The sequence below is a fragment of the Halichoerus grypus genome, chromosome 3, assembly GCF_964656455.1.
Source record: "Halichoerus grypus chromosome 3, mHalGry1.hap1.1, whole genome shotgun sequence".
Lineage (NCBI taxonomy): Eukaryota > Metazoa > Chordata > Mammalia > Carnivora > Phocidae > Halichoerus > Halichoerus grypus.
This window is the reverse complement of record NC_135714.1, coordinates 131,041,619-131,063,049: the sequence shown is the minus strand read 5'-3', so window position 1 is coordinate 131,063,049 and position 21,431 is coordinate 131,041,619. Positions and strand designations below refer to the sequence as shown.

The 21,431-nt window shown below is 44.2% G+C and overlaps 1 protein-coding gene across 4 annotated transcripts in view; it reads right to left on the bottom strand.

The window, feature by feature from the left end:
* Positions 1-21,431, bottom strand: part of TRIM2 (tripartite motif containing 2) — a 172,797-nt gene that overhangs the window by 98,172 nt on the left and 53,194 nt on the right. The window contains exon 1 of one of the 4 annotated variants that reach the window (XM_036103597.2): positions 7,136-7,425. The exons of 2 other annotated variants lie outside the window; for them this stretch is intronic. The gene's annotated coding sequence lies outside the window, so the exon portion shown is untranslated. Of the gene's footprint in view, positions 1-7,135; positions 7,426-21,431 lie in introns of those variants that run through there. One more of the 4 variants, XM_078069326.1, reaches the window with a different exon arrangement.

Sequence of the window (21,431 nt, the reverse complement as noted above, 5' to 3'; positions counted from 1 at the left end):
TTGGGCATCTGCCCTCGGCTCAGGTCATGATCTCAGGATCCCGACATTGGGCTCCTTGCTCAGCGGGGAGTCTGCTTCTCCCTCTGCCCCTCCCCCCCCACCCCCCCTCATGTGCTCTCTCTCTCTCTCTCTCACTCTTTCAAATAAATAAATAAAATATTAAAAAAAGAAAAGAAAATAGATCTAGGACACAAGCTGGAGGTCTGAGTGTCTCCACCTGGAACGACTCCCACCCTCTGGTCTGCTGGTGAACTCCTGTGCCCCCCTGACCACCCATCAACAGATACTGGCGGAATGGCTGAATAATGAAGATTGAAGACCATCCTAGTCATAGACAGATCTGGCAGCACTTTGGTAAGTGCATTTATCCAAGGGACTTGGTGAAGAGAAAATGGCTTAGAAAAAAAAAAAAGCTAGGAAAAGAAATGTAGTTCTATCTAGATTTAGTTCTAGTATGGAGCATCCTGTGTGAAATAAGCCCCAAACATGCCAAGAATATTTTGTACTGCATTACAAATGAAAACCAGCTCCCATGCAGATGGAATTAAGAATTTCGTAACCCAATAAATCTGCCTTCCTCCTAGGACAGAAACTGCTTTAACTATTCAAAGCAAATTCTTAAACATTTCCCGCTCCTGATATGTAAAGACTTTTTAGAAAGTAGGATGAATTTGGTCTGTGATAGATGCTTATTAAAAATTCAGATCTTTGTTGAAGCAAAACAATGTATGTGGAGCACAAGTAAAATCCTTGTCGAGGAAATCCCTGAGAAACCTGTTTTTTTTTTTCTCTCAATGAAATTGTGTTAAAAATGAATAAAACATACATTCTTCTGTGGGATCTGTAGCTGAAGTGAAGATATTGGAGTAAATGTCACAAGGAAAAGGGGCACTTTGCATAGGGCCCCCACACCCTTCACTCCCACCTCTTCCCTTTCCAGGCTTCTAAATTTTTTCATGTTGTTTTGGTGGGTGGTTTGGCAGCTTTGTATGGGTTTTAGCCTTCAGGCATCAATCTCTTTGTACTTTAGGTTTCTGGATTGAGAGGTTTGAGGAGGAAAGGGATGAAGGACACTCCAAGGGTAATTGCTACTTAATAGCCAAAAATAGGGAAAAATAGCTACAGGAGTGCAATTAGCCTCTGCTCATCCTTCCTCTAAGCAAATGGCACCTGTCACATCACCCCATCATGCAACATGACTGTGTGGCTTCCGTGTGACCTGGGTGGGGCAAAAGAGAGGATTTCCTATTTAAGGCTCATTTGTTGTAGAGTGTGTGGCCCATCAGACTGATGAAGCATTCATTGTTTCTCTAAAATGGAAAGAGCTTTGTAAAGAATTCTTTTTAAAGGTACCAGGAATCTGGAGACCACATACTACTAAATTTGGTTTTGATCAGCGGCTTCATTATTGGCTGAGATTTAGAAACAAAAGGCCCCTATTTTGATTGCTGCAGAAAACAGCATTTGTTTTCTGCAGCAATCAAGACACAAACATCCAGCCCATTTGAATACCTTTTTATCCACTTTCCTTGGGGTGACCTCTGATTGGCCACGCTAAATAAGGGGGTAGCCAAGAAAAGCTAACATTTCATAAGAACTTCACTTTTCTAATCTCCTCCTTTGACTAAAATGGCCATTATTTTGCCTTTCCTAACAGAATCCAATGCACGGAGTAAGTGCAGTGAACATAGGCTGAACGATCAAGGGGAGCCGGCTGGTCCAATGCTGCACGGAGGCCATTCACTTGCCAACACTGCGGAGATTACTATGCACCGAGGTCGTCTGTGCTGTGGCTTAGGCCAACTGTACCACTGATTTTGAATTACAAAAAGACTTCCAGTTGTAAAATAATTAAGTTATGGAGATGAAAAGCACAGCAAAAAAGTGGGGGGGGGGGCGGTATCAGACTGACCCCAAGCGCCTCTTCTTTTGAGTATCCTCAAGTTCCTACCTCTTTTCTCCCCCTCCTCCCCACTCCTCATGCTTCTAGTTCACTATTTTAATTCCCAGCAGAATCATCTGCTGTACGACAGACTGCCCGGCTACAAAGATAGACGTGCACACCCCCATTGTGTCCGGTAGTCAAGGACGAACAGGCAAGCTAACAAGATGCAAATCCCATTCAATGTGGCTAATGCCTTGTTCTATCCCTATGCAAAGGCCCAGAAAACTCATTCTTTTTTTTTTTTTTTAAAGATTTTTATTTATTTATTTAACAGAGATATAGAGAGAGCATAAGTAGGCAGAGAGGCAGAAAGAGGGAGAGGGAGAAGCAGGCTCTCCGCCGAGCAGGGCGCCCGATGCGGGGCTCGATCCCAGGACCCTGGGATCATGACCTGAGCTGAAGGCAGACGCTTAACCAACTGAGCCACCCAGGAGCCCCGAAAACTCATTCTTTTAGGCAGTTTTATAATCTAGCTCTGACACCATTACTGAATGTGTAACACTAATTTAAATAAATCACATGTGGTTAGCAAAAGAGACAGTTCTGTCTTTGTTTAGTCTGAGAGGTTATTTTCATGATTAAAGGGACCTGATCTCATGTTCTTAGGCGAGGTTCAAGGATATCTATCATTTACCCTCCAGGAATGCCCCCATCGTGGGTCATTTGGGTGCTAGCCTGGTCCCTGCTGAACTGCTTGGTGGCGAGGGAAGAAACATTCTGGGAACAGAGGCATGCATCGAATAGGGCTCTTGGGATTATGTAGCAAGTGTCACTTCACATAGGTTGTGTTGAAAGAGGCAAGAACACAACTTTCTCTGCCAACGGAAGCAAATCTCGCGTCAAACGGCTGTGATGATTCCGTCAGGAAGTGGTTGTAGCTGAACTATAGAAGAGGGTCCTCCCACAGCCTTGGACCTGCTTTCCCAGGGGAGGAACTCGTGCACAAGTGGGAGGAGGATGCACATTAATGTCTGAAGTTACCACCGAGGCTTGAAATTGCTTCCAAGGCAGATGTTCGCCTTTTACTCGGTTGTACCTTTCAGATCATAAAGCAGGGGGCTTGAAACATAGTATGCGTCCAATAATCCTGTTAGCTGACAGACTGGGCTTGAAAACATCTTTCCTTACTTCTACCTGATTGGACAGAATAATCTGAAAAAAAATGGGTCTAGTCCTTCACATTTTTGGTCTCATGTCAGATCTCTCTTTTCAGGAGTCTTAATCGAAAAGATTTTCCAGTTGGTTTACTTCCTGGTCTTCAAAATCATGCCTGAGGGTCTGTAATGAGAGGCCTAAAGTGCTAGTCCTTTCCCTAACAGGAGATAAGCCAGTCAGCAAGACTTTGTGCCTCTCTTGATATTTTGGTTTAAATCAGTGACTATATTTAAACTAAAGAAGACATCCCTCAAACAGCAGCCATTCTGAAACTTGGAAATCATTAACAATAAGGAGACAGTGATTTAAAAGGCTAATCACCTTTCAGAATTCCAACTGCCTCCAGCATATTTCTACAAACTGCTCTGGTTCCAGAAGTCTGCACTTCTTAGGTTCCTTCGTTTTCCTGCAGTTAAGGCAGAAGCAAACCTGTATCCACAGCTTCTATTTGAGCACTTCTAAACTGTCCTAAGTTAATAAAGATGCTGACAGACACAGTGTTTTTGTTTGCCTCAAGGACGCATCCTAATCTTCCTGGCCAGCCCTTCTGCCTACATAAATTGCATCCAGACATCCAATATGTTCAGAAAAAAAAGGATGTAGTGAAAATTCTAGGGAGGGGATATTTCTGTTCAAGGATTAAGATGAGATTCACAGGCAGGATATGCAAAAATGATAGTTTTACACAGGAAAGAACCAGCATTCGTATGACAAAATATTTGCCTACGAAAGCTCAGTTTCTGAGGTTCAATTTCCACTAAATTCTCCAAAAACACATAAAAGTGAGTGGCTGTCACACAGTGGTTCGTGCTGTTTTGGTGGGTGGTTTGGCAGCTTTGTGTGGGTTTTAGCCTTCAGGCATCAATCTCTTTGTACTTTAGGTTTCTGGATTGAGAGGTTTGAGGGGGGAGGAAATCTAGGGGAGATTTCCTCCCCTTCCTTTCCCCTCTACTTGCTTATCTCAGAGGTTGCACTTGTCAGTTCTTCTAACGCTAAGACCAAATTATATCCATATCAAAGACCTACTATTCTCTTCCAGGGAAAATAATGAACTAAACTCACAGACTTGCAGGAGCTTATTTAGACTTTCCAACTAGCAGGTCAGTCTCAAGTTCTAATATATAAGGGCACAAAAAATAATGTTGATAACAGAGTATGACAGTACCTCAGCCTTGACTCAAGGCTTTTTTCTTTTTTTTTTTTTTAAGATTTTATTTATTTATTTTGAGAGAGCATGAGTGAAGGCAGAGGGAGAGAGAATCTCAAGCAGAATCCATGCTGAGAGTGGAGCTCGATCTTAGCTGAGATCATGGCCTGACCTGAAACTAAGAGTCCGACACTTCAGCAACTGAGCCACCCCGGCGCCCCTTGACTCAAGGCCTTTAAGATAACAGTCTCAGGGAGGCTTCTCAAACAGACATCCAGGAGTATAACCTCACGAAACCCAAAAGAAAGCAGTCATTGTTCCTACCCGCCTCATTAGCTGCAGCATCAAAAGCGTCTTCCCAGTACCTGCCGGCATAAACTTTTAGGGACTGAACAAATTAAGCTAAAAATTGTCTTTAGGGAATTTATAACCCAAAATAGATTTGGGGTGAAGCGAGCAGTATCATTTTTAGTGGAGTGGCGAGAGGAGAAAATTCTGATAATGTTATCACCCCAGGATTTCAGGATAGCATTTTCAAAGATTCCTTGGGCATTACTGTATTACCCGATTGGTTTATTTCCCCTGAACAGGCAAATTCTCACCAAGCAGCACTTGGAGAGTAGTGAATTACAGCTGCTCTGAAAAGGCCAAATAAACAGATCACTCCTGAGCCCCGAGGTAAATATCCAGCTCTTTCTAGTGTAGTCGGTGGACAGAAATTCAAAGGACAGAATTCAACCCAAGGGCAGACCAAAGAAAAGGTCAGAGTCTATGCTGTTAATCCTCAGGAAGACTCCCTACCCCATTCATATTCCGTGTCTTATGAGAAGTTCCTTCCACTTGTGTTCCAATATGAAGCAGAAATAACAAGCTGACCAGGCAATGAGGAAACCATGGAAGACAGCATTAAAATGATAATGCAAGAAAAACAATTCAAGATGTAGATGCCATGTTTACTTCTGAACAATACGGTGGAACTTCCAATGGAGGATTTAATAGACATAGAATTTTCCAGGAAAATAAAGGCAGGATTTGGGGAAATCTGAGAATACGGATAAGGAACACTGTCATCTAAACAAACCTTGACACTAAAAGGTAATGATATCCTAGATTCCATGATCCAAAATAGAGTCATGTATGTACCTAAGAGGGATAGTGTAGAAAAGGGTAGAAAGACAAGCGAGAGCACAGGGAAGAGTGTGCACATACGAGGGTGAGTGAGGAGGTGTGGCGTTAACCCTCTACCTAGTCCAGAATATGACTGAATTATCTCACCGTGAAGACATTTCATTAATGTATGTAGCCTTGCCCAACTCAGCCAAATCCCTATCTACCTTAAGGGAGGAGGAAGGCAGAGAGTTTTTTGTTGTTTTAAATTGATCCTTGATGGGCGCCTGGGTGGCTCAGTTGGTTAAGCGACTGCCTTCGGCTCAGGTCATGATCCCGGAGTCCTGGGATCGAGTCCCGCATCGGGCTCCCTGCTCGGTGGGGAGCCTGCTTCTCCCTCTGACCCTATCCCCTCTCATGCTGTTTCTCTCTCTCTGTCAAATAAATAAATAAATAAAATCTTAAAAAAAAATAAAAAAATAAAAAAAAATAAATTGATCCTTGATTGCTAAATGTACCTGAATTTGCAGAGGAAGGAAATCTAATGTGCGTCATAAAGAATTCAAATTCTTTGCCTCATTGGTGGAGGTTGTGATAGTCAAAGTGTTCTGAATCTTTCCTGCTCTTTTGTCTCTTTCAGCTGAAGGGCAGGTACTACATCTGCCAAGGATGAAATCAAGTGGAAATCTGCAACTAGAGGTCAAGTAGGTCCAGGAGGTAGTGACCCAGGCACAGTCCTTCCTCCCCTCCCTGGTAAAGGAACCGGGAAATACAAGTTATCGTGGGTCAATCCCATAACCACATTCTAAAAATATTGATGAAAAAATTAATCTCCATTTTGATAGGTCAAAAATTGTTTAGTGAAAAAAGCATTGCATAGGCCACAAGAACAACAACGCCTCTTTCCCTAAGGGCTAACTTAATCTTTGGATGTCTGGAACTCTAAGGACTTTAGGCTATGTAAAAAGCATTTGAATCTAAAGCTGTCTCTGTTTCATAATTTAAGGCTGGTGATTTCCTGGGGGAGTGGAGGGGTAAAAATGCTACCAGTTGCTCTATGGGGTTGGATTACAGGTGGGAACAAATTTGGGGTTCCTAGAATGCTTTGGATCTGACAGGCGTTTCATGCGACAAACCTTTCTCCCCACCCCAATTTGTCAGCAACATGGGGTTTTCAACACGGGGCATGCATTTTCAAAATAAATCATATCCATCAAAAAGAGCTCTGCAAACCCTCAAAAATCCACATCTCCCTCCTCTAATAAACTAGAACTGTAGCATGAACTTGAGCTGCGTGGAAGCTAATAGGAAGGAAATCTATTTGAGTAGTTCGTTTTGCAAAACGACCGAAATTTAAGAGAGAGAGGGAGAGGAAACCCATCTTTTTAAAAAATCATTAAAGCAACTGCTTTTAAGATCGCAGAATATCCATTCTCCCCGCCCTCGGTGCAAAATGACGTTAACCGTTTTACTTCCGAAGCTGTGCACATATACTGCAGGCAGGGCAGAGGGGCCCGGTCCCCCGCGGAAGGAGGGGGTTGGGGGGACCTCGGCCAGCCCGGGCCTGAGTGCGACGCCGCGAGAAGCCTTAGCACTTCCGCAGCCCGGGCTGACAGCGTCCCCACCGGCGCGGGCTCCAGCCTGGCATCGCAGCACCGCTGGCAGGATCCGGAAGCGGATTCGCGGCAGGCTGCCCACACCGCAGTCCGCCCGGACCTGGTCCGGAGCGGAAGGCTCCAGATGGACCGGGCCGCGCCGCCCCAGCCCCGGCGCTGACTTACTGCCCGCGGGCGACTCGCTCGGCGGAGAACTGGCGCGCTGGCGGGAGGCGGCGGGCGGCGGCTCCGCCTCCGGTCGGGTGGCGGCCCCCCCCACCCAGGGCCGGGGTTGGCTCGCGCGCGGCCCTGGCGGCGGCAGGCGACCTCGGCAGGCGCGCCCGTCCGCGCCCCCTCCTCCCGGAGCCGTGTCTGGAGCTGGAGCGGCTTCACCGCCTGCTGTGGTCCGAGAGCTGGGCTGAAGTGGCAGAAACGGACGAGGGGGCGGAAAGCTGCCTCCCCGCTGGATTCTGGAGGCCCTTAGCTCGGTGTCCCCGGTTCCAAAAGGCTCTCTGGTTGGTCATTTCCATCCCGTGCCGAGGCGCAGAGCGGAGAGACATCTGTTTTCCATAAGCCGCGAGGCAGAGGCAAATCCTGGATTACGTGTTGCCCGGCCCTCGCAGCATTCCCAAAGCCCGCACGGCCGCTAATCCCCGCACAAAGAGCCGGAAAACAACACGCAAGTTGGTGCCCAGTTCCAGAAAGATTTCCCAGTGCGATGACTAAAGGCTCTTGCGCCCAGCCTCCGGGGAAGGGCCAATCGCAGCCCAGGGGGGCCGAGAAGGGGGGTTGGCTCGGTTTGTAGGTCTAGTCCGGCAAGCGCGTCCTCCCTGCCGGTCCTGTAAACACAAATGCAAACTCTGTCCCTGCGGGGGAAATGACTTTAGTTTGATGAGGCTGAGAGAACTGAAAAGGGCCAGCGTCCATTACAGGACAGTTTATGCTACTGAAAGCAATCATGATTCCTGAATGGGAGACAGGAAAAAATCTCGGTGTTTACTTCAGTCAGTTCTGACAATGAGTCAACTACGACACAATCAGCCCTGAAAATGAGAAATTACTGCCTCTTGGGGACTTATTGTTTATTCTGTAAAATAGGTTGGGGTAGGAAGTCTCCCCCCACTCCTCACCCCTGACTTCCTTGCTTCCTTCTAGAAACAGTTATGAGTGCCTCCCATGTGCCAGGCACTAGGCTGAGAATAGAAAATTGGAAAAAGCCTGCAGTCTCTACTCCAAAGCGCCTTATATGGGGGAGGAGGGGGTGAGAGGAGGAGACCAACAATTTCCGCGCCTGGAGAAATTGCTATGATAGAGTGTATGCCCAGAGGGTTAAGGGAACATAGAAGCAGGTTTTCAATCATGCTGGAAATCAAGGAAGGCTTCCCACAGGAGGCTGCATTTGAGTTTTGAAGACTGAGCAGGCATCAGGCAGAATGGAGAGAGAGAGGCAGGGGGAATATCTGAACTTCTGTACGGCTGCAGAAGACAGGTGAGAGGAACAGAGGTGAGAGATGTGGTTATGGAGTCAGACCACGAAGGTCTCATCTGCTAAGTTCTGGGATTGGGCTTTTGGAAGCTGTGGGAACCCTTGTGTTTCAGACAGATTACTGAAGAAGGCATATGGAAGGAAGACAGCCTAGGAAGGGGGTGGAGGTGAGTGGGGATGGATGGGAAAGACTCCAAAGATGTGAGAGAGGCGAAACCTGTAGGATGTCGTGCCTGGGAACAAGGAGGGGAGTGGAGCTGGAAGCTTTCACCCAGGTTCTGACACGCATGTGCACTGGGGTGGATGGAGAGTACTATCTGCCAAGACAGAGAAATGAAGAGAGCAAGTGGGACTGGAGAAAGGATGAGTTGCGTTTAGACAAGTTGAGTGTATGGCTTTTGTAAGATATCCAAATGCAAATATCCCAGCAGGCAGGACAGCCCCATGGATCTGTAAGGCAGTTTGGGTGTTATGGGCTAGCAATGCAAATTAGAGAGTTGCCCACCTTTACATACATGGTAAATACAGGAGCAGAAAATAATTCACTTCGTTTGCTAGGCTGCCATAACAGAGTGCCACAAACTGAGTGGCTTCAAGAACGGAAATGTACTCCCTCAGGGCACCTGGGTGGCTCAGTCAGTTGGATGTCTGCCTTCGGCTCAGGTCGTGATCCCCGGGGTCCTGGGATCGAGCCCTGCATCAGGCTTCCTGCTCAGCGGGGAGCCTGCTTCTCCCTCTCCCTCTGCCTGCCGCTCTGCCAACTTGTGCTCACTCTCTCTGTGTCAAATAAATAAATAAAATCTTTTTTAAAAAAAAGAAAGAAATATATTCCCTCACGCTTCTGGAGGCCAGATATCCAAGACCAGGGTGTCAGCAGGACCATGCTCCCTCCGACAGTGCCAGGCAAGGATCTGTTCCAGGACTCTTTCCTCACTTCTGGTAGTTTCTTGGCTTGTGGCATCCTAACTGCAATCTTCACATGGTACTCTCCCTGAGTGAGGGTGTCCACATTTCCCCTTTCTGTCAGGACACCAGTCATACTGGATTAGGGGCCCACCCTACTCCAGTGTGATCTCATTTTAACTAATTACATCTGTCCTTATTTTTATTTCCTATCTGGAAATTACCTTGTTTCCATATAAGGTAACATTCTGAGGTAGTGATGGTTAGGACTTCAACCTACGAATTTCAGGGGAACACAATTTAACCCACGACATTCACACAATTTGGACTGAGTTATTCGGAGCAGGATTGAACATGTCGATGAGGAGAAACATCAGCTTTAAGTGGGCAAAGAGAGCAGCTCTGGATGGAAACTGAAAGAAAACCGATTAGAAAGGTACATAAGGGGTGACCCCCACACAGGGAAGACACATGTTTTTAAAAAGAGTGATTAACACTGCCAAACACTTAAAAAGCCAGGAAAGATAAAGCTAGAATTTGCCCATTGTCTTTGGATAGTTGCAGTCATTGGACCAAATAGGCAGACTAGTAGATGAACTTCAAAGGGCCCACTTAATTCCAACATTTTATGACTTTAAAACCATTGTCCAGGCAAACCCATTGAGAGAAGTGTGGGGTAGCGGACATTTGTTTGAGTCTCGCCTCCCACACCACAACCTGCTTTCTCATCCTCCCTTGGAGGTAGGGCTTGAAACTGTGATGTGGACTCTGGCAGTCGGATGGATAGACATTAGACTTCCGTTGGGATGAAGGCAATAGGAGAAGACAGACCCCAGAGAAGCCATCTTCTGTCTGATGGTAGAACCTGGCAGAGAGATATGGACCCTAAGGGCACAACAGGGTGAAGATCCAACAGAGGGTCTGTGGTGGCCATGTTCAGAGGAGCAGAACTAGGGCTCATTCTGGAACCATCTGGTATATAATTTAGGCATTACTCTCAGCTGAGTAGCCTCCGAGCTTGATTCTCTAGATTTCTTGGAGATTCTCTGAGCCACTTAATATTCTTCTTTTTCATTTATTTTTTTTAAAGTTTTTATTTATTTATTTGAGAGAGAGAGATAGCAGGAGACAGCATGAGCAGAGGAAGAGAAGCAGGCTTCCCACTGAGTAGGGAACCGACGTGGGGCTCAATCCCAGGACTCTGGGATCATGACCTGAGCCAAAGGCAGACCCTTAACCGACTGAGCCACCCAGGCGCCCCAATATACTTCTTTTTGAATAGAATAGTTTTATTTAGATAAAATTCACATACTATAAAATTGATCTATTTAAGAGTACAATTCAGTGGTTTTTAGTATATTCACAAAGCTGTGCAACCATCACCACTATCTAATTCCAGAACATTATCATCATCCCAGAAAGAAATCTCATACACAATAGTGGTCACTCCCCATTCCCCCGTCCTCTCAGCCCCTGGTGACCACTAATCCACTTTCTATCTCTAAGGATTTGCTTATTCTGGATATTTTATATACATGGAATCTTATAATTTGTGGCCTTTTGTGTTTTGCTTCTTTCACTTAGCAAATATTCTCCAAGGATTATCCATACTGCAACACGTTCCAGTACTTCATTCCTTTTTATTGGCAAATAATATTCCATTGTATGAGTAGATCACATTTTGTTTACCCATTCATCAGTTGATGGACATGTGGATTGTTTCCACTCTTTAGCTAGTGTGAATAAGGCTGCTATGAACATATGAGTACAATTTTTTGTTCGCACATGTATTTTCATTTCTCTTGGTATACCTAAGAGTAGAGTTGCTGGGTCATAGGATAATTCTGTGCTTAAAATTTTGAGGAACTGCCAGACTATTTTCCAAATCAGTTACATCATTTCACATTACCGCTAGCAATGTATGAGGGTTCCGATTTCCTAGTGGGTGTGAAGTGGTATTGATTGTGGTTTAGATTGGCATTTCCCCAATGACTAATAATGTTGAGTATCTTTTCATGTGCTTATCGGCCATTTGCATATCTTCTTTGAAGAAATGTCCATTGAAATCTTTTGCACATTCTATTTTATTTTAAAGATTTATTTAAGGGTGCCAGGGTGTCTCAGATGGTTAAGCGATAAGACCTTTGGGTCAGGTCATGATCTCCAGGTCCTGGGATCAAGCCCTATGTAGGGTTCTTGGCTCAGCTGGGAGTCTGCTTCTCCCTCTCCCTCTCCCCCTGCGCATGCTCTCTCTCAGTATCTGTGTCTCAAATGAATAAAATCTTAAAAAAAAAAAAAGATTTATTTATTTTAGAGAGAGAGAGAGCGCATGTGCGTGTGCATGAGTGGGGAGGAGCAGAAAGGGAGGGAGGGAGAGAGAGAGAAGCAGACTCCCCTTTGAGCAGGGAGCCCGACACCGGAGATCGATCCCAGGACCCTGAGATCATGACCTGAGTTGAAATCAGGAGTCGGATCCTCAACTGACTGAGTCTCCCAGGTGCCCCAGAAATCTTTTGCACATTTAAAAAAAATAATTTTTAAAATTGTAGTTAAATATACATAACCCAGAATTTACCATTTTAACCATTTTTATGTGTGCAGTTCAGTGACATGAAGTACATTCACAATGTTGTGCAACCATCATTCTTTCCCCATTTTTTAAAAAAATATTTTATTTATTTATTTGACAGAGAGAGCACAAGTAGGCAGAGCGGCAGGCAGAGGGAGAGAGAGAAGCATACTTCCCTGCTGAGCAGGGAGCCCGATGCGGGACTCGATCCCAGGACCCTGGGATCATGACCTGAACTGAAGGCAGACGCTTAACCAACTGAGCCACCCAGGCACCTCTCTTTCCCCATTTTTAATTGTCTTTTAAAATTTACCTTTTATTATTGAACTTTTATATTCTGGATACAAATCCCTTTTCAGATATATGATTTGAAAATATTTTCTCTTATTCTGTAGGTTGTCCTTTCACTTTCTTGGTAGTGTCCTTATGTTTTTTAATAAATTCATTTTATGGTCAAACTAACTAGAGTAGTTCCTGTTGTCAGTAGCTAAGAACACTGGCAGATGCACTGAGTTGTATTAAATACAATCCTTTACTATTTTATTTTCTATAACAATGTCTCATTTCACATTTTCTATCCAATATTGCCTTAGAATTTTGGGGTTTTTTTTCCTAGAGCTTTTCTTATTCTTTTTTTTTTTTTTTAAAGATGTAGTTATTTATGGAGGGGGCAGAGGGTCAGAGGGAGAGGGAGAGAGAATATCAAACAGACTCCACACTGAGAGCTGAGCACGATGCGGGGCTCCATCTCATGACTCTAAGATCACGACCTGAGCTGAAACCAAGAGTCAGATACTCAACCAACTGTGCCATCCAGGAGCCCCAGAGCTTTTCTTATTCTATCTGAATCCCACCCATCCACATCTTACATTTCCGGGGCACAGACCCAAAGTATCAATGGCCACCACCAACATAATTATAGCTACCAGCAGGCCTCCCAACTATTCCCACCTCTATCCAGTGCTGACCCAGAACCTTGGAAATCATGTGCAATGTTCTCCTTCTCTCCAGACCTCTCCCACTCCACCCCTCCCTTCCCTCTGTTACACCACCATCACCATGTGGGGTCTTATGAATGAGATCAATGTCCTATTTAATCTTTACACCATCCACAGTGCCCAGGACAAGGCTTTGCAAAAACTTGGAGCCCAACGTGTCAAATTGAACCAAATCTTGTGACTTACTTCCTTATTTTTGTATTCTAAAACGTTTATAAAATCTGATTTTAAACTCTTCTCTTAATGGCACGTTTGGAGGATTAGGGCCTAAATTTGGGTGTAGGACAAATCTACGGTGTTCAATTTATGACTGGAAGAATGGAATTCTTTTGGGAATTAATCTCTAGGAGTTTGTGAAATGGTGAAAAAAGGTAAAGCTTCCCAGAGAAAGTTCTCAGGACCCAGAGAGGAGCAAAGACTATTATTTGGGGCATCATGAGTCAAGGTGGACCCATTTCCTGGCAGATTTTTCTGGTGGATGAGGCTTCATGACTGGCACTGCTCAGTGCTTTGAGTCTGCTTAGTTTTTGTAGGCTCTCTTATCCCGCCCGCACCCCCGACCCCTTGTCCCTGGACCTGTACAGCAACCTTAAACTCTTCAGACTCGAGGCTAACTGAAAGGCACCTGTTTGAAATAGCTGGAAAGGGCCTGGGTTCATTCAGTCATAAATCCAACCGATGTTTACTGAGCACACACTTTAATGCAAGGCCCCTCTCTGGGCATAAAAAGGAACAGGTTCATTTCCTGTAATAAGGAGTTGGATGATGAGTAGAGGGGGCAAAACAAATATAATTAACTATAACCTAAAGTACAATTAAAGAGGCATAAAAAACTGTTTTGAGGATTCACGGGAAGAACTCATGCACTTTTTCAAATAGCAGGAGAGCCTTTATGGAAAAGGTGGGGAGGGAGAGCTAGGCTTTGCTTACAAACTTGGGACCTCTAAGCCTGATCCCTGTTTCCCAGGAGCTCCCACACTAGTTGCAAAGAAAGTCACATGTACATATGGCTCTAATTCAAGACCATATGTGATAAAAGGGATTTGAAAGTCACAGAAAAGTGAGGGATCACTTTTCTACTACAGTAACCAGAACTTTATGGAAGGGTGGGCTTGGGCCCTAAGAGATGAAATGGATTTATTAAAATGCATATTTCACATAAAAAGCAATTAGATGCTCTAGAAATTTTGGAAAACCCAGAAAAGTATAGAGAATAAAACAGGGGTGCCTGGAGGGCTCCCAATCAGTTAAGCATCTGCCTTCGGCTCAGGTCATGATCTCAGGGTCCTGGGATCGAGTCCCCTGACAGGCTCCCTGCTCAGCGGGGAGTCTGCTTCTCCCTCTCCTTCTACCCCTCCCCCCTACTCGTGCTCTCTCTCAAATAAATAAATAAAATCTTAAAAAAAAGAATAAAACAAAAATCTATCTATAGATCTATTACCTACAGATAAATAAATTGCAAGACATACAGTATGCTTAGTACATATTTGAATATGTATATGAATATGAATAGAATTAGTAAATGACATTACCATCTATTGTCTTTTTTTTCCTGTGCATATTTTTATTATATATATAATTTGAAACCTTTTTTTTTTTTTAAGATTTTATGTATTTATTTGACAGCGAGAGAGAAAGCACAAACAGGGGGAGTGGCAGGCAGAGGAAGAAGGAGAAGCAGGCTCCCCGCTGAGCAAGGAGCCCCATGCAGGGCTCAATCCCAGACCCCAAGGATCACGACCTGAGCTAAAGGCAGATGCCCAAACAACTGAGCCACCCACATGCCCCTGGAACCTGTTTTTAAAAAACATACCCTGCAAGGGTGCCTGGCTGGTTCAGTCAGTAGAGCATGTGACCCTTGATTTTGAGATTGTAGTTTTGAGCCCCAACATTGGGTGTGGTGATTACTTAAAAATAAAATCTTTTAAAAAAAATTAAAAAATAAGATAAAAAATATGCTATGATATTCATTTTATATCAGTAAAATTATTAGAAAACACGTTTTTAAACAACTAAGAATATGCCATTAACTTATATATCATTTATACAACCAGTTTCCAGAGTGTTCACATTTAGATTATTTCTAAACTTCCAATTATTATAAATAAAACTTCAATGAAACTGCTAAACAGAAATCTTTGTCCACATCTCTATATTTTCAAGATAGACTCCTGTAAGTGGAATTATCAAGTCAAGGTGTATTAACATTTCTAGGGCTCTCAAGAGAGTAAGACATTGCACAATTACTTTCTTGAAAGGTTATACAGATTTACATTCCCATTAGCAATGTATGGAAATTGAGATATGCACCTTCACCAACAGTGTTACTTTAAAATATTTGCTAATCTGATAAGGAGAAAATGGTAAATCATTGTTTTTTAATTTTGTATTTATTCGTTAATATAATATTAGATGTCACCTATACTTCAATTAAAAATAAAACTGTGAAAATTTGTATTTATTTGATCACTAGTGATGTGGAACATTTTAAATATGATCATTTCCATTAATATTTCCTTTAAGTTTCCAGTTCATGTTCTTTGTCCATTTTGGGTGGGGGAGTTGGAGAGAATCTGTAGTTCTCTTAGTCAACCTTGGCTCTCCCATGGTTATCGTTCTGTGAGCATCTGCCATGTTAAGTGTGATCTCATTCATTCATCTTCTTCTGTCTCCCTCCCTCTCCCCCAACTCTCCTTCCTCCCCACGCACCCCCAAGACAGCCCCTAAACATAGCCAACTACTTCATCCAGTGCTCAAAGAAACCGTGCTCTCTTGCAACAGTGAAGGAGAAACTGGTGCTATTGGGACAATAGGTCCAGATTGTCAAGGGCCATTTAGTCACTAAGCCTCTCTTTTTAAGCACTGATTTTAGAACCTAAGCTCCCCCTATGACATAAGATTAAACTCCACAGTGTTCCTCTCTTGATTTCCCAAGTTTCAAATGAACTATACCTTCCTGCCTTCATGGCGTCTGTTCCTGCTGAGCCTGGTGTGGCCTTTCCTACATGTTCCCTAGACCGAATGCTGCCTGTCGCTGATTCTGAAGCTCAAAGAGTGGCCCTTGGGTGAGGGCAATCTCTTCCTCTGAATCCCGTAGCACACTGTAGTCCATTGAGAGTATTTCCAACATCCCAAATGTTCTGGTTATTTGTGCATGCCATTCATCTACTTCATTACTTTATAAACTCCTTGAAGAGTCTACTTGAGTAGGGTCTATGTCTTCTTTATGTCTGGATTCTCAGAATACAGTTAGCAGAAATCAAAAAATATTTTACAAACTAAAAAATTAAATGTCATTTAACAGAAACACTAGGGGAAAGAGAGCCACTTTGAAAGGGAAAACAAACTTTAATTTTAATTGTATTGGCTGTGGTAATATTACAGACCGAATTGTGTCCTCCTACACCGCCCCCCAGGGGCGTTGGCCAAACTCATACATTGAATCCCTAACTCCCACGTCAGGATATTTGGAGATAGGGTCCTTGGGGAAATAATCAAGGTTAAATGAAGTCATAAGGATGGGATCCTGATCCAATAGGATTAGTATCTTTAAAGAAGAGGAAGGGACACAGAGCTCTCTCTCTCTCCACTTCTGAGCACAGTAAAAGGCCATGTGAGGACACAACCACTATCTTCGAACCCGGACTGAATTCCTCACCAGAACCTGATCATGCAGGTAGCTAGATCTTAGACTTCCAGCCTTCAGAACTCTAAGAAAATAAGTTTCTGTCGTTTAAACCACCCGGGCTGTTATGTTGTTATGGCAGCCTGAGCTGACTAATACAGAGGTAATGGTAAGATGTTAGGTAGAAATGGAAGAAAGTCAGTCTAAACAAAGGGATATTAGTAACCGAAGCAAAGAACTCACAGAATCTCATGGTGAGACCATTTGGGGGGTGTAAATAAGGGAAGAATTGGGAAACATGTCTCCTTTTGTCTTGTCATAAAAGGCACAAGATACTCTCTTATTCTGCATCTTTTTAAATCCCCTGTGGCAAAGGAATAAAAACTGATAAAAATTAAAACTGGAGTCCAGGGACTGAGAAACTGAATGGGGCTAAACAATTAATTTTAGATCAAATATAAAAACAGCAAAGGGAAATAAGCACTAAAATAATATTTCAAAAGGAATCTGACAAGGAAATTGCCACTGGCTTCCATGAGAGTAAGAGCATACTCTCTTATAATGTTTTCTTGATGATATATTGATCTTCTTGAGCTGATGCATTAGCCATGGAAAGATGTTCCTGAGTCTCCAGGGACATTACTCAATCGGGGCATCGGGCCAGATCACAGAACCACACATGACTTCAAATCCAAGTATTAAGGAAGAACACGTTAGAAAGCCAAGACAGAAACAGAACAATTCTCTCTGGGGTCTTAATATTTGTTCTCAGGTCCTTGCCAAAAACTCACTCATCATAAACTCTGCATATGTTAAATACATGTCATACTTTTGAAGTTTCAAACAAAAAAATCTTACTTGGACAAAACAAAAACCATAAAAACAGGCAAAGGGCTTTTTGAGAACCCTACTTTTCAGAACTGTTGTAATTCAATGTCTTTTCAATTCTTGCATTAGAGATTAAAAAAAAGAAACCATGAAAATGTTTCTTTCAAAATTTCCTTTTATCCAACGTGAGGAGAAAATATGGTGACAATTGAGTCATTTTCTTATTCTTTAAGATAAATTTCAATGTATTGTGCCTAATACCCAACATATGTATATCTGATACACAGATTTCTTTTTTAAAATAAACTTTTAGGGGCGCCTGGGTGGCTCAGTCAGTTAAGCGTCTGCCTTCGGCTCGCTCAGGTCATGATCACAGAGTTCCTGGATTGAGCCCCGCATTGGGCTCCCTGCTCAGCGGGGAGTCTGCTTCTGCCTCTGCCCCTGGCTCATGCTCTCTCCCTCTCTCTCTCTGTCAAATAAATAAGTAAAATCTTAAAATAAAATAAACTTTTAATAAGTATAAATTACGAACAGGAAAGTGCACAAGTCCTAAAGCAACAGCTCAATGAATTATCACAAAGGAACCACAACAGGTAAACACCAGCCAGATCAAGAAATAGAACATTACCAGCACCACAGATGCCCGTTTCCAAGTGTAGTTTTGAGCTAGATATATTTTTTCTAACTATTATTAATGATAGTAAGTGCCTAGATCAGTCCACAAAAGCTAAAAAGTTTTATGAATACATTGCCCAGGGGCTAGAGGGACATCTCCATTTACCAGGGCCTTATCTAACTTAGATTCCTTAATCAATTGCAGGGTGCTCATGGGAACACAAATTAGCATAACCATCCAGTGTTATTGGAAAGTAGTTTAAGGATATGTATCCAGATCCTTAAAAATGTTTGTATGTTAAGCTCTAGTAATTCCAGCTTAAAATTTTTTCTCAAGGCAATATCAGAGGTGTGATCATGGATATTTGTCCAGACAGCATCATTAGGGCAGTAGCTCTGGGATGCTCTGTGACTCCTAACTGTGCGATCTGGGACAAAATATTTCACCAACTGCTCTGTGCCTCGGTTTCCTCATCTGTTAAATGTAATAATAGTAGGTTGTTACAAAGAGTTGCATAAAGAACTTGAAACAGTGCCTGTCACATAGTGGTTTAACATTTGTTAAGAACTTAGTTATTATTACAAAACCATTCATCGCAACATTATTTATAACAGAAAGAATTTTGGAAAGACGTTAAATGACCAGAAATAGGGGAATGAATGCATACCCTCTTGTGCATCCATACAAAAGAATATGAAGCACCCCTCAGGGGATGGCATAGGGATTAAGAAGCCCGAATGCCAACCTGTCCCTGACCAGCTGTATGACCTTGACAACTTTCTTAACTCTCTGAGCGTCAGTTTCATCATTTGAGAAAAGAGACTAAAAGGGCACCTGGGTGGCTCAGTTGGTCATGCATCTAACTCTTGGTTTTGGCTCAGGTCATGATCTTAGGGTCGTGAGGTCAAGCTCCACGTCTGGCTCTGCGCTCAGCTCAGAGTCTGCTTGAGTTTCTCTCTCCCTCTGCCCCTCCCCCTGCTTGCTCTCTCTCTCTCAAGTAAATAAATAAATCTTTAAAAAAAGGAAAATAGGGGTGGCTGAGTGGCTCAATCGGTTAGGCATCTGCCTTGGGCTTGGGTCATGATCCCAGGGTCCTCGGATCGAGCCCCACATCAGGCTCATTGCTCAGCAGGGGGTCTGCTTCTCCCTCTCCCTCTGCCTGCCACTCCCCCCTGCTTGTGCGCTCTCTGTCTCTCAATCTCTGTCAAATAAATAAATAAAATCTTTAAAAGAAAGAAAGAAAGAAAGAAAGAAAGAAAGAAAGAAAGAAAGAAAGAAAGAGAAAATAGAAGAGTACCTATCTTGGAGTGTTCACTAGCTCGTAAACATAAAGCACTTAGAATAGTCCCTGATATCCAGTTAGTGCTTAAGCAGTGTTAGTCCTCTCCATCATAAGTTGGAGAGTTGTAGCCTGATGGCCCAGCTATATATCACACGCACAAAGCTTTCCAGTCAGTGGCTGAGAAAGTACAGGCTCTGTGAGGAGAAGGTGAACGGAACAAAACCTAAATCCCTTTCAGAATTAATAGAGGGAATTACAGATACAAGCCTAGGCCTGGATGCTACGTGCACAATTTCCCTGTGAAGAACTGGACAAAGAGTTGTTTCTCTGGAAGAACCAGAACGCGCTGCTTCGACTAAAAGGAAAAAAAAAAAAGGTCCCCCAAACAAAAACCCCCGCCACAACAACAAACAAGTCTTGGGGAGAGAAAAAAGCTGGGCTGGTTTCCCTAATCTCCGGCACCCCCCCACCACCTCTTTTCTTCTCCCTGCCCCCTGCGCCCCCTCCCCTTGTCACCTTGGGCTTCCCAGGGACCGTAGGACAGGGAATGGAGATTTCCAGCCACTTGGGGGAGGAGGCATGCACATCGCAGCTCCCACAGAAACAACTGGGGGGGGGGCTGCGCTGAGGTGACCCCCTGCCCCACTTTTAAAGCTCTCGGTGTGAGTGTGGACACAAGCCAGACGTGCTTTCGTTCTAAAGGAGCAGGTTTACAGCCAGCCTTGGAAATGGCATGGTATGGCGACATTGCTCTGACCCAGTAGCCTCAATTTCTGGATAGGACAAAGGCCAGCAGTCCCCAAGCCCTGTTCCCTTCGCTACCAGCAGCTCCCATCCGCCAAGACCCGTGCTCCCCAAAGGCACCCCAGAAGCCGTGACACCACCAGCTCTGTGTGCAGAGGGGAGCCGGGGAGCCGTGGGCGGCGCAGGCCGTGAGAAAAAGGAAGCTTCACACCGGAGGCCCATATTCCCTGAATACCCCTGGACGGCAATGGGGAAGGCGGGGCGGCTGCCAGGGCCCCCTCCCGGCCCTCCAGTGACAGCTCAGACAATGGCGCCCCTTGGTTCACTGCAGGCGCTGAGCGTGGGAAGAGAGCTGCTTTGTTCAGGCCTTGTCACTGTCTTTCCTCGCCACAGTTCTGGGGCGTGTAGGGTCACTGCTACCTTAGAGGGTCTTTCCATTCTCTTTTTGTAATGGGCCAGCGTTAATTCCTATTTATGCTGTGCCCCCAGTGTGCCCAGACCACAGATAGTATCCAGAAGACACGATAGTTATCCTCGAGGAGGAGATAAAGGGGCCATGTTTCTAAGAAATCACTGATCACTGCTATGTTGTTGTTGTTAAAAATGCTCTTAAGGAGGGGCGCCTGGGTGGAACAGTCCGCCGAGCAACCAACTCTTGGTTTCAGCTCAGGTCCTGATGTCAGGGTTGTGAGATTGAGCCCTGTGTCAGGCTCCGGGCTCAGTGCAGAGTCGGCTTCAGATTCTCTCTCTCTCTGCCCCTCCCTCTCATGCTCTCTCTCTCTTTCAAATAAATAAAATAAATCTTTTAAAAAACTGCTCTTGGGGCACCTGGGTGGCTCAGTCGTTAAGCGTCTGTCTTTGGCTCAGGTCATGATCCCAGGGTTCTGGGATCAAGCCCTGCATTGGGCTCCCTGCTCGGCAGGAAGCCTGCTTCTCCGTCTCCCACTCCCCCTGCTTGTGTTCCCTCTCTCGATGTGTCTCTCTCTGTCAAATAAATAAAATCTTTAAAAAAAAAATGCTCTTAAGGAAATAGAATCATCCAGTGAGGAGTGCAGATTGAGAATCATATCCTGAGAGCTCTAGTTCTTGTTGCTTGGGTCCCAGTGGAAGAACCTGTATGTCAGTGACATATTAAAGAGAGTTGGCTCTTCTGGGCGTTCCTAGAAATACAATTATTGCCAGTTGCTGGTGAGGCACTTGAGGGCCCCAGAAGGAGCCAGGCTTGCAGATTTCACAGGACTTGTGCAACAGACAGAGGCTCCTCAGCAACATTGGCTTAAAGCTCTTGTATTTAAAGTTAAGTCATCCAGGGGCACTTGGCTGGCTCAGTCAGTAGAGCATGCGACTCTTGATTTCAGGGTTGTAAGTTCAAGCTCCATGTTGGGTGTAGAGATTACTTAAAAATAAAACCTTTAAAAAAATATAAAAAGT